The sequence below is a fragment of the Anas acuta genome, chromosome 3 (assembly GCF_963932015.1).
Source record: "Anas acuta chromosome 3, bAnaAcu1.1, whole genome shotgun sequence".
NCBI lineage: Eukaryota > Metazoa > Chordata > Aves > Anseriformes > Anatidae > Anas > Anas acuta.
In genome coordinates this window covers 107,843,725-107,861,293 of record NC_088981.1, presented here as the reverse complement: position 1 = coordinate 107,861,293, position 17,569 = coordinate 107,843,725, and the positions used below count along the sequence as shown (strand labels likewise).

At 37.6% G+C, this 17,569-nt stretch overlaps 1 long non-coding RNA gene across 2 annotated transcripts in view; it reads left to right on the top strand.

Annotated features, from left to right (window-relative positions):
• The window catches only part of LOC137854800 (uncharacterized), a 36,728-nt gene that overhangs the window by 14,215 nt on the left and 4,944 nt on the right, over positions 1-17,569 (top strand). The window contains exons 4-5 of one of the 2 annotated variants that reach the window (XR_011095402.1): positions 14,299-14,465; positions 14,599-16,072. This is a non-coding gene — a long non-coding RNA (uncharacterized lncRNA). Of the gene's footprint in view, positions 1-14,298; positions 14,466-14,598; positions 16,073-17,569 lie in introns of those variants that run through there. The other variant, XR_011095401.1, reaches the window with a different exon arrangement.

Sequence of the window (17,569 nt, the reverse complement as noted above, 5' to 3'; positions counted from 1 at the left end):
TATTCTGAAAGCCATAACTATGGATGTGATTTGGCTATTATCAGTGTTCTGGGTCTGCTCTTGGGGCAACATAACAACTCTCTGATCCCTGTGCAGGACTCTTTAGAAAGTCTTGGCATCATGCAATACTAACATAAACAGTTTACAGTCAAGGAAATTGTGGTATAAAATTTCTGAAGAACATAATGTAGGTGCAACATGTGTTTTGAAAGAGCACTTGGAACTTGGCAGAAAAGCAGGAGAGGAAGGAATATTGGAAAAAATAACAAAAATAACTCATCTTTTTTTTTTTTTTTTTTTTTTTCCTATTCTTCTCTTCTTCTCCAAGCATTTATTGAATTACACTGTAATTAGCATTTCTCAACCTTAAAGATTTGTACCACTATGGGATGTATAAAATTATCAAAATAAGGATATTCAAGATATACAGTGTTTAAAGAATACTCTGTACAACCTCAATATCTTCTTTCTGGATTAGATTCCAAGGGAAATTTCCTCTCCACTTTGCCCTGAAGTATATTTCTGCACCAAGTAGAAGTGCATCACTTTTACTCCCATGCCAGAGCCCCCAAGGACTCCCATGTGCATTCCTTTTGCTCCTGCCCCTGCTTGGAGCATGCTTTCCTCAGAATCTATGTATCTGGAACACTTCTTTTCTTTGGGGAGAAACCAGTATTTGGTGAAGTTTCAGTTTTAGGAGTTCATAGTCAAGTTAACATGGGTTGCTGACTGTGGGACACTCTTTCAATTTTCTGCAGAAACACTGGCTATTATCATGGATCTATAAAAAAAGATCATTGAGGCTGGAAATTAAAAAACAATCAAACAAACAACAACAACAAAACAACAAAACACACACACACACACACACACACAAAAAACCACAAACCAACAACAAACCAAACCAAACCAAACCAAAAAAACATAATTGATCATCTAATAGATTATCTGAAGGGTTTTATGGAGTACTTTACAAAGTCCAAAATACATGATTTAGGTGTTTTTGTGTACTTGCTACTTTTCCTTTTGTCCAGTCTTACTTTCTGTCTGTTCTGGTTTGGATACAGAATTCACTTTCCTTGTTCTTTCTAACAAATTGATTCTTACTAAACTGAAATGTTCTGCTTTGGGTTAAACTCACATGCAAATGTTCTGAGGAAGTTAGTCAAAAATACTTTGTTGTAGTTCTAAGTGTGAAACAATATGCTCCTTACAGCTGCTACAACAATAAAAATTGTACTTAAAGCCTGACTTATGTATGTCTCATTGAGTGCTCAAGTGCAAGCCAAGTTTTAAATAGATTGGTTCAGTAGCTCTAGAGGTCTGTATGTTGAAGAAATTCATAAACATTTCTTCTACTATAAAAAAATAAACAAATTCCATTTGGACAATTTCAGGACATTCCAAAGCTTGTTATGGCCTCTGAGCTGGTGACAGACCAGAGTGATTCATCTGTGTGACAGCAAAATTTAACAGATCCTTGGTCAGGGATCTGGGCCTCTTTGTGCAAAGCAGAACACACATTCAAAAGGAAAAGATGCTCCTTCCATATCAAATCCATATTTGCAAACTGCCTGCTGAACATACAGCACTATGAATATTTATTGAAACTGTGTGTTTCTTGTAATAATAAAGACACCAACAGACATAAAGGTGGAAGAATAAATCAGTGAATAATACATTTTCTTCTCTCCAAGATGGGGACCTTCCCTTTTTTTTATTTTTTATTTTTTTTCATCTTAACCCTGACCCATGCATATTGCTTCCATAAACACAGAACAAGGAAATTTAATTACACCAGGAAGGGTCCCAAAATTAAGAGCAAATATCTAAACTGAATTTAAAATATACTTAGAATAGGATTTTACGTATTTTACTTTGTACAGTATAATTTCATGGAGATTTAACAGAGTTTAAGTATAGGAAAGAGCAGATAATCATACACTGAGTGCAGAGTTAGGTTAGACTTTAGGTTAGGTTAGTTAAGCATTTTGTTACCCCTCAAGAAGGGTAACATGAGAGTTGCTAGGATGATTTCTTTTCCCTTTCCCTTTCCCTTTCCCTTTCCCTTTCCCTTTCCCTTTCCCTTTCCCTTTCCCTTTCCCTTTCCCTTTCCCTTTCCCTTTCCCTTTCCCTTTCCCTTTCCCTTTCCCTTTCCCTTTCCCTTTCCCTTTCCCTTTCCCTTTCCCTTTCCCTTTCCCTTTCCCATTTTTTTTTCCTGCCCTCTAGGTTCACTCTTATTCATTTATTTATTTCTTTATTCATAATGAGGAGCTTTTTGTATCCTGTGTTAGCTTTTTAGGATTCTGTCTTCCCAATGTCTTGGATTATATTGAGACCACAGCATACTCCCTGGCATTCAAGTGGAATCCTCAGTAGAGCTCCCCAGTGACCTCATTTATCCCTTGATAAACAGGCTATGATATCTATTCTTAACTGTGGCTGCACTCTCAAGACAGGAAATCCTGTGTGTGATGGATGACAACAGATTTGGGGTAACACTGGAATACATAGACTTAATATTATCTCAGGTTTGGATTTGATAAGCATCTTTTTGGGAAGGTGTGACTAAGATAACTTGTTTGTGTCCCCAGTCATAAGGGTTGGTCTCTATGTAAATTCCTCACAATGTTTTTGCCCCTTGGAGAACTTCTCACAAGTCTTCATAGCCTGATATAAAACTAATGCCTGGAAGTAAATAATTAGGTAGAATTATCAGGTATCATTGGGGTTCTCAGTACTTTTCCAAAGCTGGTCAAATGGTTTCTCCCAAGTATAATGGTTTAACCAGACAACCATTTTAATTCATACTTCCTATAAGATACAGAATTAAGTCACATTGTTTTGAAAAGTTGAATTTGACTTACATAAATCTGATTCTATCTTCCCACTACAAAATTCTCATTTATTTCATCAACCAGATGGAGAGTACCTTCCTTCTCCCTCCCTCACAAATTATCTTTTTCATCCATGAGCTTCTGCACTGAATGAGCAAGTCACCTTTCAATCTTTAATACTGAGCTGATATCTTTACAGTTTGCATTTCAGTATGGCTTAAAAATTTACTTAAGTTAGAGAACTTCCTAAAAGAGCTCCCTTGACCTGGTCTACCCAACTGGTTTCCATCCTCTCCTCATTCAAGTCTTTCCATAAATGATCTGTTGAGCTCAGCTGCGTATGTGTCTATGTTATAATCACAGAATCAGAGCCTTATCCTTACACTTTCTTCAAAGCAGACTTGTGACATTTACATGTTTGAGGCTATGTCAGAAGCTGTCTGTTACCACATGAATGCCCATAATTATTCTACCTCAGCTACCTCTGGCCTATCCCTAAAGTTACCTCTGAGAAGACCTTGTCTTTTGTTCCCTCATCTAAGAACTGATGAGCTGGTTTAAAAACTTTTTGCCTCCATAAACAGACAAGCAGCCTAGTTTGTACTGAAGAAAAATAGAAATAATAACGGTCATGATAATTATTGTGCTCATGATCTTATAAAAGTTCTTTTTTTTATTTTTTTATTTTTTTTCTTTGACATAGAAAAATCTTGTTTAACATCTCAGATGAAATCTCTGTGCTTAATACTTCACATTTATTCCTGCTTTTTTTCTTTCAATAACCAGGATTTTTTTTAACATTTTCCTCCAAGTTCTTTTTTAGAACAAGGTAAATAAACATCTACTGAGGTTTTTTAGGGCAGATATGATCTTTTCTTACCTCTAGATAATAGAAAAGATGATCTTCTGAGGTCCCTTCTGCTCTAATTTCTATGAGTCAATGATTTTTAAATAGAAGATTTTTCAATAACCCTGATTTCTAGATCTCCCTTGGAAAAAAAAAAAAAAAAAAAAAAAAGGTAATAAGGACTAAGGAAAGAGGTTCCCCAAATTCTTGCAGATGTCAGCTAGCTATGTTATAGGTGGTCATCATTTCTTTGTAACCCTCTTATGCCTCATTCATGTGACATGGAAACAATTACATGAAAATGCAGATGTAGATTCCAGTAATCTCTTTGGAATAGATAAATAGACTTTGAAATAATTTACAAATGATGCACAAAATCTGTGGGCCATCTGCTCACTGTTGGGGAAAAAAAACATGTTTCTCCCCAAAGGCTTTTTATATACAGAATTGCTCTTTTCACACAGCAAGGAGGAAAACAAAAGATAGCCAGCAATCTGGAATGCGACTCACTCACACACACTCTGAGAGCTGCATATTGATCATCTTTTGTGAAAGCAATTAGGGAAAGAACTGTGTGTATATTAAGAATTTTCTTTTTCTTTGGCCACATGTGAAGCCAGAGCAAGGACCTCTCAAAGCAAGAACTGCCTGCGCATTCTGCTCTGCAGACAGTAAATAAGTTGAGGTGTCTGTAAAAAGATGGAACAAGGCAAAGTGAGCTTATAGCTATCATCCACAGTGTGTGCTACCAGTACTGCAATATCTGCTCCTGTCAAGTCCCTGACAATTTGAACACAATTTCTTCTGGTGTTATTCAAGTATCTTGAAGGGCTCTGCCTATGCAAGTCACCGACAAGGCTTTCCCCTGAAGGTCCTTTATTGGAAACATATAATGTAAAAATCTGCTTTAATTAAGGAGAAATAAACTTTATTATGCATTATCCTTGTATTACTGATTTAATAGTTAAAATCACTTTTAATTAGAGACATGCAGACTATACTCTAAGAGTAATGATCTAGAATTCTTTTGTGTGACCCTTAATCATGTAGGTCACATAAATATTAGCAGTGTTTGCACAAGCCAAGTCACAGCATTCTTGGTGGCAAAATTGTCAGCCTAGACTCAGCTGATCTGCAGAGGATAGTCTTCTACTGTGAGTCATAGTCTGCACGTGGCCATATCAGCACTTCAAATTTTCTTGACAACCCCATCTGTGTCTGCTGGCAATGCTCTCTAGCTTTGACCAGAGTGGAAACAATTCAGTACGATTCTGAGGCAGTTGAAAGCTGGTTGCCAAACAATAAGATTCCCAGCAAGAGAGTGGCTCCCTGCAGCTGACAGTCATGTTTTTTTTTTTTTTTTCTGCCAGGGATATCCCTCTGAAAAGTCAGTTTGAGAAAGATGAAATAAAGGGTTGGCAGGATTTGATGTGAGTTACAGGGCATGAACGGGATCTTGGCACAGTGGGGGGCCAGGTGAGCTGTCATCATGTGCCACCATTCCGGCCACATGGTGACTGGGAGACAGCACTTGACCAGGAAGGCATACAGGTTGCCTCTGTGACATGATACACAGTCTTCAATTGGTATCACACATCAATCAACCAAATATGAAACAAGTGGTTTTAGGCTGGAATCTGGTATGCTGATAATTCGTAGCAGAGGTGAAGGGTGGAGTCCTGAAGAATAAGAGTGCAAAATTTCCAGGAAGAGACAGAATACTTAGCTAGTAAATCCCAATAGACTGCTAAGGGTCTCAAATTTGGCAGCAAATTTTATGAGATGCCACAGTCCTAGTAGGAACGAAGTGAAGGTATCCTGATTACCTCATATTTCCTCCACTGCAACATTCATCTCCTGAGTTTCATAAACTTTGCTGAGTTTGAATAAATGCATACAAATGATTTTGAAACATTAGGCTCCAAATATCAGTTGTGGTCAGTAATGAAACATGACTAACCATATCAAAATTGGGAATGTCATTATAGTAGCAAGCAATCTGAGACTGACTGCTAAAGCACATCTCATCAGAGATGACAAGCATCGAGAAAGTCTGATGACATAAAGTTAAAAATAATTGGCTGTCATTTGGATTTGTGAGATAAATTGGTCAGCTGGGACTCAAGGAGTTTGTCTTCTTGATACGCTTTCTCTGAGTACTTGGGCAATGTTTTCCATGCATGCAAACTTAAATGATTACTTACATGACCAAATTTGGATGAAAATGCTCAAAATCCCAGTCACTGGCTGATGCAGGGACATTCTTAAATTTGCCGTATCACATACTACTGAGGAAAATATCACTGAGCTCAATAGGGTAATTCATTGGAGTAGATGCTCGTCAGTGGGAAGTAGTGCTGTATGAGGAAAAGTAAAGCTGATTAGAACCATACTTGTTTATGGTATGAAGGGATAAATTGTGTCCCACTTCTGGCCATAAAGTATTTCTCAGCTCTGTGAAATATCTTACTGCAACTGGTTGCAATGCTGCTGTGAGGGTACTGCCTCAGGGGGATCTTATCTTGGCTCACTGTCATTTCAAAGGCTCAGAAATAAGACCTGTTTAGATCATTGCAAATTTGGATGGGGAATCTGTAGTACAGCAGTGTTGCCACACAGCATTCCCACATAAGGTTTTTGTTACCCATTGTCTGTTCAAAGTGCTAGACACTGGCCGTGTGACTCCTATAAAACTTTCTTTTGTAATTTATTTATCTAGGAAACCACAGTTTACACTCAATGTCTGGTTTCCAGTGAAGTCTTGCTTTTATTTCCAGCTGAACTTGCTGAGGCACAAAATGGTCAAAAAACTAGTGAAAGGTCACTTGGTGATATTTGCTGATGGCCCAGGCCAAATTACTACCTTCTGGCTACTTGGTATATCTGTTCAGATTTTTTTTTTTTTTTAAAACTATGCTTCTCTTCTACTCACCTGTTTAAACTGCTCTTTATGGAAGCTGTAGTGCAAACGCCTCACATCTTGCCTCAGAGAAATATTTTAGAACTGCATTTGAGGAAACAAAGAAGCAAGCAAACAAACAACAAAAAAACAACACAGAGAACTTACCTCAACAAAACAATTCTATATATGTTGACTTCATACCAGATGTGGGTATACATTGGTGTATATACTCAACAGTCATGGTATTCTAGTTGGCCAGACCGATAGAAGATAGACTCAAAAGTCTCTCACCTTTTCCTTCTCTTCCTTTGCACAGGGTACTGTCAAGTGGAAAACAGCAGAAAAAAGATGAAACAAACGATTCTGATTCTGTCTTGGAGTTAGTACGCTTGCGCCACTGTGACCATGAATTTAGGATCAACCGTGATTGTGATGCTAAGATCTTCATGCAACCTGTTCCTAACAAAATTACTAAATTTCATTCCTTGTGGGAATTTGATAGGTCATGTTTGTTCAATGATTGTCCCTTGCCTTACCCATTCTGGAATAAAATGAAAAATCTTCCCTGTGATAGCATTTGTAGTTTGTAGTTTGAATTGATAGGATAACAGAGTGACAGAAGGGTGAAAGGTAAAATGGTCAGGACTAGAAAGGAGAAAGGTCAAATAAAAACAATGCAATCATTTGTGTAATTCAACTTCAGCAAAGGAAACCAAATTATCTATTTGAATAGACTGCAGCAGTCACAAGAATACTAACAGCATAAAGAATGGGAAAAAAAAAAAAAAGAAGATATTTTTTGCCTTTTTACAAAAGTCCCCTTTGAAAATTGTCTGCTTTCATCCTGGGTTGTAACTAAGTACTGATCTCCATCTCTGTGTTCTGTGTATACAGCAGAATGGTCAAGCAATATATGGGAGAACCAACCAAAGTGGGAGGACATTGGCATGTGGTGCTAGAAAGCACACAAAGGCCATGTGGGTATATTATATCATCTTAGACCATGGAAGTGGAACAACAAACCCCAGCCTAAAGAGATAAGAAAATGGAAGCAGCATAATAAATGGAACAAGTAAATTTTATTTGATTGACAAGAACAGAAAAACCCTTAACCATCTGCTCAAGCTTATGATGGGCTTTTCCTGGAAATGATTTTGATGGACCATCCTTTTTCATGAACATGGTTTCTGGGAGATGAAAAAATAAATGCATTTTATTAATGTTGTAAATACTTTGGGAGACACTTTAATGTTCTTCCTTGCTCACATACAAAAAGCTATATTACATTTGTGGTTATGCACTGCATAGTGTTGACAATTCCAAAAGATCAAAAATCACAAGTCTGGATTGCAAAACTGTGAGACTAATTCCAAAAGTATATTTCAGCTAATTTCTTTTAAAAATATTATATTGAATTATTTGTTCTGTCTTAAGTCTTTGGTAGTCTTCCCATCCCTTTTCAGCCCCATAGCACTTTGTCCCCTAGAAGGTCACCCTAGTCCCAGTTCTCTCAAATGTATAGGATCAGATGATTCAGCAAACTTTCCTAGAGCTCTCCTACCATTTTTAGCATCATCAGTTCTGTCACCACTCATTTATCTCTTCATTCCATACATTGTTTTTCACCACCAAAGAGATATAGCCTTACTTCTTCCTTTACTTTCCTAATATCATTTTTGTTCATCCTAAGAGATCCTGAAAGTAGCTATCTTCCCATCTCACTCACTTCTCCATTCAAAATAAGGATGTCCATCTCAGGATTCTTCCATTGTTTAACAGTACGAGGTCTGGTGAAGGGACATCCAACAGCTACAATTTTAAAGAATTTGCTTGCTGGAAAACCGGGCTTTTCCTGTCCTTTCCTCCCTCCAGTAAGAAAAATGGTTAGTCCTTGGAGGAATATGAGAGAAGCTGACTTTTCCCCATTAGGTCCTCTTCCCTGAGGCAGGAAGAGTGTATCACAACATGTGATATTTTTCCAGGAAAACTAAAATTCAAGAGGAAGCTGGAGCTGCTCTTGCTGTGCTGGCAATGGCTCCAGCTGCAACTGAAATAATCTACCTCCCCCACAAAAATCCAAACAATTGCTTCCTACTGTATCATAAAGTATGAACTCAGTGTCTGCAGAGCACACTGATAAAATGGATTGCCAACCATCTACATTTGTGACAGAGAGACTTGGCTAGAAAATAGAACCTATTTTCCTCTTCTTACCGAATGATCCATCCCACCTGTCAGAGGTCAGCATTGTTTTACAGCAGGGCTCTGCCTCCCCTGATTGCCATGCTACTGTTTTTAGGTAAAGTTCACTGTGTAATAACCTGAAGCCACAGAACATGTTCACTCACAGGAGTTACAGTGCTGGGATCTGAGTCCCATGTTGCCTGCTGTCCTGTGCCTGCAGGCCACCCATACCAGCTGTTTCCTGTTGTAGATCTACAGCACCAATGAACATTGTGAAATGTTTTTAGCAGGGATGGGAAGTGTCCAGAGGAAACAGACAGGATGAAAGGAAGGAGAGTTCACTCTGGCTGCTGGCATTGTAAAAAGAGCTGGGAGTAATTTAGAAGAGAAATACAGAAATGGTTAAAAACTTCAAATAAGCTGTTGCTGCTGCTTGCTGTGTTCATGTCACCTCCATAAACTATATTTCTTTATTCAGATACTTGGAACAATTTCCTTTATCTTCCTGGTAAGGTGAAGTAATGGTAATGATTTTTAGCACTTGAAGACATTCTTGAGACATTTCCAAGAGACAGCAGTATTTTCAGCACATATGCACATGCATGTGCGTATGCGTTCTGACATAGTTACTAGTCCTCTTTCTGATTTTTTTAACTCAATATTTATACACATAAAAACTCAATACATGTAAAGATATTTATATTTCTGAACTGGTTAATTTCTGTGAAAGATGGTGTTTATTTAGAGATTTATCTCTAATTTCAGAGTTCAGTCCTTTGGTCTATTTTCTTGCAAATGGACCTAGTGTCTCTATCATAAATTGTAAAGACAAAATAACCTCCTCACCCTTTTATTTGGGTATTGCAATTAAGCTGCTTGAGAAGTAGTAGTGATTATCATCCATTCACAATAAAATAGAAAATAGATGTGATTTACCAAAGAATACTCACCATCTCTGTGGCAGATCTCGTCTTCAAATGTAAACTCTAGAAAGTAGGATCTGCATTTTTTATATTACTTGTGAAATCAAATGCCATGAGATCCTGAAACATTTTTTATGCTGTATAATTATACTACTACTACTACTACTACTACTACTACAACTCCTACTACTTCTACCAACAACAAAAATAGTTAAAAACAGACCAAAAAAATCTTGAACCCTGCTCCTATTCTCTTGTGTAGTTGTGTTGGACTATGTTGTCCAAATTGTTGCAACAATGATCTTAAGTTTATTTGCTTGGATTAGTGCCTGATCCACTTGAGAAAATGATTCAGTGACCTGAGCTGGTTTGATATATTTTTCTCCTAATTTTCCTAAGTTGTTCTCCAGAAGTTAGAAATTCTTATCATTTTAGCATTTTAAGAAACAGTGTAATTGGATCTATGCAGTAAGTTAAGTCAAATTCAAACGGAATAAAACCACTTCAGGCATCCTATTTGATGTGTGAGGAAAGAAACTGTTTGTCAAGTTATATATATATATATATATTTTAAATATCCAAAGGAAGGACGGTTTTGTGACTGATGTAAAGACTGAACAGGGAGTTGGAAGACCTGGGTTCAATCTGCAGCTCTTCACAGACTTCCTGTGTCACCTTGAATAAGCCATTTACATTTCCCAGTTCTTCTCTTTCCTTCCATCAAAAAACAAATGTATCTATCAGCATCACAGGAGGTTCATGAGACTTAAGAAATGAGAAAAATAATTTTTAGGAGAGTTCTGGCTCTTGGAAGTTAGTCTACAACCTCATGTTCTCAATATGCTCAGAGCTTTAGACTTCAGAGCACCATGGAGGGTCTATCTTAGCTCCTCTGCATATGAGGAACTGCTTTAGACAAAGCTGGATAAGAGAGGTTCTGTTACTTGGTACTGTGCATCTGTGAAGGTTTATTTATTTATTTTTATATTGCTGCTAATCTGGGCTGATGTTATACTTGTGAAATTTGTTAGTTCATATTTGAAAGCCTGTTTATGATGCTCAGAGTATCTGCTGCAATTATAACATTTATTAAAATGAAAAAATAAATCAGTAATATCTTCATAGGGAACTGAAATATTTGGAGGAGACTTGCAGAGCTGAAGTAGTTCTTATGTGTTATTAGGTTATAATTGAAAGGATCTTCAAGATTATGTATTATTTTTTTTTTGTTAGGCAAAACTTAGTTCATTTTTTTGATAGTCATTTGACATCAGGATACATTCACAAAAATGTATAGATTCTATGTGTTGTTTCATGTATATATTTATATGTGTGAATATGTATTTGCACGTGTGATGTGTATGCATAAAGAAAGTTGCCTCTGAGTGCATGAACTTGTGTATGAAAGTAGGAACAATAATTTTTGTATTGCAGCTGTGGCTGTTTTTGACATCAAAGCGAAATGAAAACAGTAAAAGTAAAAGAAAAGAAGGAAAAAAAAAGAAACATAAACCAAAACTATTATTAGAGAAGAACAAAGGAACTGATCCCACAGACAGTTTTTCAACAGCTGGCAAGGTTCATCAGCTATTTTTACTGGTGTAGTGCCGGTCCTGTTAACTCTGTTATTTTTTCTGTTTAGTTTTCCTTTTTTTTTTTTTTTTTTTTTCTGTGCCTGAGTATCACTTATGGTTGGATTGATTTCAATTTCACAGGTGTATGTGTTAAGTTAAACCATACTGAAGTCAAGGAAGTGCAAAAATCAGCACCCTCGATATTTCTGTAGAGATTCATTGCCTTGATCTGCCAGGCAGGTGGCCCTTTGATAATATATATTTAACAACTGGTCCAGCATTTCAATTATCTTCTCTGGATTTTGTCATGCTGTAAAGCAACACTCCAAGTAAGCACCTTCATTCCCTGTTTGCAGTACGATCTGAGAGCCATGAGACTGCCAGCCCTTGGCATTCAGAGTACTGGTCTCCTAATGGTAAAAAAATTACCCCAAAATCACATGACTTAATAAAACTGGGAAACTCCTAGTTTCTTTTGGTTCATTTTTCTAGCTTGCAGTTCTAGTCTCAAAACTGGAATCTATTTATTTTATAGGAGGAAAGCTGAGATTCTTGCTTAATCATATGACCCCAGGAGCTGAAGCTTAATGGAAAAGAAACAGCAAACTGTCATAAGACTCAGGATGCAAATTACGAGATTTGGCAATGCTAAAGTCACATACTCCCCTGCTTCTGAATCTTGGATTGACTAAAAGATATGAGCTTTCAGCATCCTGCAGAAGCTGTGTGTGTATCCAGAAGTTTCCTCCATAAATGATTCCTGCTGATGCAGCTTCTCTTCCTTTTATGGGGCTGATGAAAGTAATGTAACCGGTAGCAAAGATTTTTCACTACCAATAATGTTGTTCCAGAAACAGATTGTGAAGCAAAACTTAGAGAATATTTTTAACAATGAACTGATTAAAGTAGCTTAACTAAGAAATGGGTTCTGCCCATAAGGAGGTAATTATTTACAGTTAAGGTTTTGGAAGAAATTCGTCATTGGGATAAGGGAATATAACTGCTGACTTAAGTAGAGTAGCACACATACATAGGAACAATAAAAATTTTCATTTTCATATCTCAGGAATATTTTCCAGCTATGGCATCTAAAGAAAGCTAATTCACTGAAAATCTGTAAGTATAGCCAAAATTAAATGTAAATAGCAAAATATTGTTTTCCCCTTTTGTGATGTTATTACTAGCTTGTGATAGATATGTCATTATTATTTCCCATTGGGTCAGGTTCCGAATTGCCTTTCTGGGCATCTATTTCTGGCAGTACAATGTCGATATGTACATATCTGGACAGAGGGGGGGAATCTAAATACATAGTTTTCTTATACGGAGGCATGTGTTCATGTTTTGAATGGAATGACTTCCATTGAGGCATTCCTTACTCCTGACAATTCAGTAGGAGCAGTCTAAAGCTAGCCAAAAAGATAGAGATGTGGAGGAACCATCTTCTTTCAAACTGCAGTCCCTAAATCCTGAATGATGACTAGGAATCTTCACCTGCTTCAATGTGAAGCAGAGACAACCTAACTTTATTATCTGCAAACTTGGACTCAGTGACTTCCCTAGTCGGAGGAATTCAAAAGGATATTTGCTCTTCTCTGAGGAGTTTTCTCAATATACAGCAATTAAGCAGGCTGGCTATATATGTGAAGGGAACTCATTGCTTTCCTCTTTTCTGGGAGCTGAGCCACTGCACAGTTGAATGCAATAGTCATGGGGACAGTACAAGCCCTGAAGGCTGAATGAAAATCATACCATTGCTCAGTATTTGATCCTACCACTCTTCATTTTGTAAACAGTTGTGTCCTTCAGTCTGGATGAAAGCTACTGTTCTGAGTGTGCACTACAAAGAAAGCAGTGCCCATGTGCATTCTCCAAGTTCTGCTTAAGCGTAATGAATAAGGCCTTTCTGAGAGGCAAAGGCATAAGCAAGTTGTTCCTTGTCTCACATACAGGTTGCTTGGAGCTCAGACTGGGCTAGCAGTGGGAATGGTTTACTGAACTAGCAAGAGCAAGTGGCTCTCAGTTCTCTCCCCAAGAGCTAGAATGGAGTCACGTCTTCCTTCGGCTACCTTTAATCTATACACACTGAACCCTTTCATAACGACTTTGTTAGATTTTGATCATGACCATTCTTGGGGTGAGTACACTTAGCTTTGGAATTACTTGATAACATGTGGAATAATATTTACATTGGCCTGCTATGAGAGGAAAACATGAATATTTCAAATTGTGTTCCACATGTTTACTTTTTAAATCCTCTTAAGCTAGCTAATTTTTACACTGAATCTATACATTCATTACCTGGTATCACACACTCAAAGAAAATATCTATGGACTAGAGCTAAGAGGTCATCATGCTGATTTGCTTGCACATACAGAATCATTCCCTACAGAAATATTTGTTCTTAAAAGTTTTGTTTTGCCTTGTTTTAAATGGTTGATCAATGGTTTTACTATGAGTTCCCTTGGGAAACTGGCAGGTAGACCTTGATGTTAGGAATATGATTTTACTATTTAAAGTATATTTTTCTCCTAAATAATTTCATCTGTTTTCATTTACTGTTTTGTTTACCATGATGTCTCCTTCTCCATGCAAATTAAAAAAATCTTTCTTGGGCATCATCAGGATGGGGCTCAGTGGTGTCAAATGATAAGATGAGAGGCAATGGGCGCAAACAGTAACATAGGAAATTCTAGCTGAACATGAAGAAGAACTTCTTTACTGTGAAGGTGACTGAGTACTAGAACAGATTGATGAAGGAAGTTGTGAAATCTCTACTCTGGAGATATTCAATAGCTGCTCGGACACAATTCTGGCTACTGTGCTCTAGAGGACCCTCCTTGAGCAAGGGGGTTGGACTAAATGATCTCCAGAGGTCTTTTCCAAATTCTGTGATTTGTGATCATTAGAGTGTTAAGGACAGAAATCATGCTGTGCCTGGAACAAATGTACACCTTCATAGCTGGGGCTTGGTCATAGGAGGTTTGATTTCATTGCCCACTAATGTTATCTTGTATCTTTCAAACTCAGTACAGGATCCTGCCCAGTCCCCTACTGCTGATCCACAAGGTTCTTTGTCAGAGCTGCCAGCCTCGTGTGGATGTTTCAGAGGATTTGTCAGATGGTGTTCATTGTTTCTATTAAGGCAGCTGAGTTGCACCGAGAACGTCCACTTTAATATTAGTCTTCTGAGTAAGGTAAACATAAAAAGACTTAATGTGAAGTCTTATGAAAAGTCCTCTTCATGTCAATGAGGATGTTAAGCTTAAGTCTGGACATTGAGGTCAACCTCTTTTTGACACAGGATAATCTGTGGCTATATCTGCTTAGTTTCTACAGGGAAAAGCTTTTTTACTATGATTACAGATGAGACGTTGGTGGATTTCAGCTTTCAGACCAAGTTACCTTAATGAGTGCTACAATCACCTGAGCCTGGGCCTCTCTGACTACACTGGCTACTACTCATAGTGGGTTTCAGTAGCCTAAACATAATGCCCCAATTGATGGATGGACCACTTGGTGGGTAAGGAGTTGGGTGGACAGTTATACTCAAAGAGTTGTGGTCAGCTGCTCAGTGTCCAAGTGGAGACCAGCACTGAGTGGTGTTCCTCAGGAGCTGTTATTGGGACTGGCACTGTTTGACATCTTTTTTGGTGACATGGACAGTGGGACTGAGTACACCCCCAGAAAGTCTGCAGATGACACCAAGATGTGTGATGTGGTTGACACGCTGGAGGGAAGGGATGCCATCCAGAGGGGCCTGGACAGGCCTGAGAAGTGGGCCTGTGTGAGCCTAATGAGGTTCAACAAAGCCACGTGCGAGCGCCTGCATCTGGGACCCCTGCGATTCTGTGATTCTATGAACTCAAACTCACCTTGAAATTCTCAAATATAAATGTTCAGATGCCTCAGAATCTTTAAGAATTATGTTCATTCATCTAATTTAACAACACAAGATAATTTTTGGTGTGTTTTATTGTCTTTCACTACTAGTGTATTTAGGGCATCTAGTTAGCAGTAGGACAGGTAAAGTTTAAAAAAGAAAATAAGGGATACTCCATTGACACCTAATTCAAATATGCTTAAAAATGATGGCCACATCAGGAAACTATCAAATAAATGATTACACTAGCTCATGGCTGTCTAGGCTATTCACATTGTTATCAATGATATCAAATTTGAACACCCTTAATAGAAGTGGCCCAACCATATAGCCAACCTAAAACCTAAATGTGGGTGTTCTGAGTATCACCTGATAGGAAGTCCAAAATCAGCAGTGTAAAACCTACTGAAGGCAATTACAAAATAATGTTCTGGAGCTTTGTTGATTGTATGCTTATTTATGAAAATTAGGCTTCCTCTACTGAGTTCATAGTGCAATACTACAGTAATAACTCTCAAGAAATGGACTGAGACAGACAGTTCATTGCCAATAACTGAGAAACAACATGACTGCATACTCAAAATACAAACAAAGATGTTCACTAAAATAAGAAATTCTCTTACAGTTTATTGTTTAACTTTATGTTGACCCTGATGTTGTAAAAATAAAAGTAGTCCTGTATAAGTAATATATGTAATGTGTCTTGAAAAAAATTTACTTCTAGAAGATGTTAGTGAGATTATTGCTGTTGGCTTAATTAACTGAAGTTCTGTGAAAATTATCATACATTCATCTTCATCTCTGAGATGGAAAATGCCAAATTTGTTTTGTTTTGCTTCACTGTCATGAGTTCCATTAAGATTTTTTTCTCTGCTACATTTTGATTCGAAGGTTTATTTGTGTATATATTTTTGTTCCCTTTGTTTTAATAAATGATGACAAAATTCATGTTGGTGATATTTCAGACGTCAATCTAAAGTTGATTTCCATGACAAAAGTAAGTAAATTCAGGAATAATAGGTAATTACCCTTGTTTATTGCTTTAACCAAAGAATATAATACTTTTGAAAAGAAAAATCAGAATAAAATCCAATAAATTCTCATTTATTTGCATGTGAAGAATGTTACCAATTTGCTTACTTTAGAGAAGCGTTTTGCAAACATTTATTACCAGAACTACTAATATAAGATGTCAAAACTTGTACCCACAAATTCAGCATTACAATTAGTCTTACAACAACCTGAAGAAGTAAGGAATTTCTTCTGGTATAGTATATGTCTTGTGCTTTGCATTGAGACTCACAATGCAGAGCATGTCTACATGTCTGCTGACCTTGTGCAATACAAACCATGAGCTGCATCCTCTCAAAACTAAAAGATTAAAAACAATCATAAATCTGGAATTCTTTTGATTTACCTTCTGTCATCAGAGGTGTTATCTTTGAAGTCTTCAGAGTTTCTTCAGGCTTGATATGTCATTTTTAAAAAGAGGAAACTAATGTTCGCATTTAATCCTGAGCTGAAAATTGATCTAGGAAAGAAAAAGAGAAACCAACACAAACCCTCAAATCAGGGACCCCTTATGAAAACAATGAGGGTTCCCAGTGCTGCCAAGGCACCTGTCATTCCCCTACCACATTTCACCTGTGTAACAATGCATTTTTGTATTTGCTACCTTGTCATATTAACTCAGATGGGAAAATACTCTGGAATACATTGCAATGCACTCCACCACATTCTGGCTTAATCCACAGTGTCTGTTTCCATGTTTTCACACTCCTTACAGGTAGCACAGATGAACCTTCACCTCAGTCAGTTGTTTCCTTGGGAAGGTGAAAATGTGAATCACCTTTACTTGCATGTTTCTAGTAGGAATGGACTGTTTTCTTACAATTTGGATGGCATGACAGCTCAGGGCTTCCTGGGTATCATAGTATCCAGTATCATAGTCTTATTTATCTTCTTTAATCAACTTAGGCATCCTGGTAAATAATCGTGGCTGACTGATATGTGCCTACAAGCTAATACATAAATTTACTCTCCGTCCATTAATGTCGCTATAAAATTACCAGATGGGTAAATGCAGCTCTTTCCTCACAGTGCACAGAGGCGTTATCCAAGCTAGAAAAGGATCCAACCACACCCTGCAGAGCTGAGGCTGCACATACATGCAAAACTACTTGTGTGGATGTGACTGCAGAGAATTTAATGCTAAAGACCTGGGAAAACAGAGTTGGGGTGTGCCCACTGTGGCTTGGCAATAACAGGTACAGCTTCCAGCTTGGCAGCTCATCTCAGCCTGAGCTTCAAAAGCTCACCAGAGGAACCAGCAGAGATTAGCTTTCAGGGTGAGGTCAGAAAAACATTCCCAGTCTCAATTCTCTTACCTTAAACAGAAGCCACTCTTGGATTGTATAC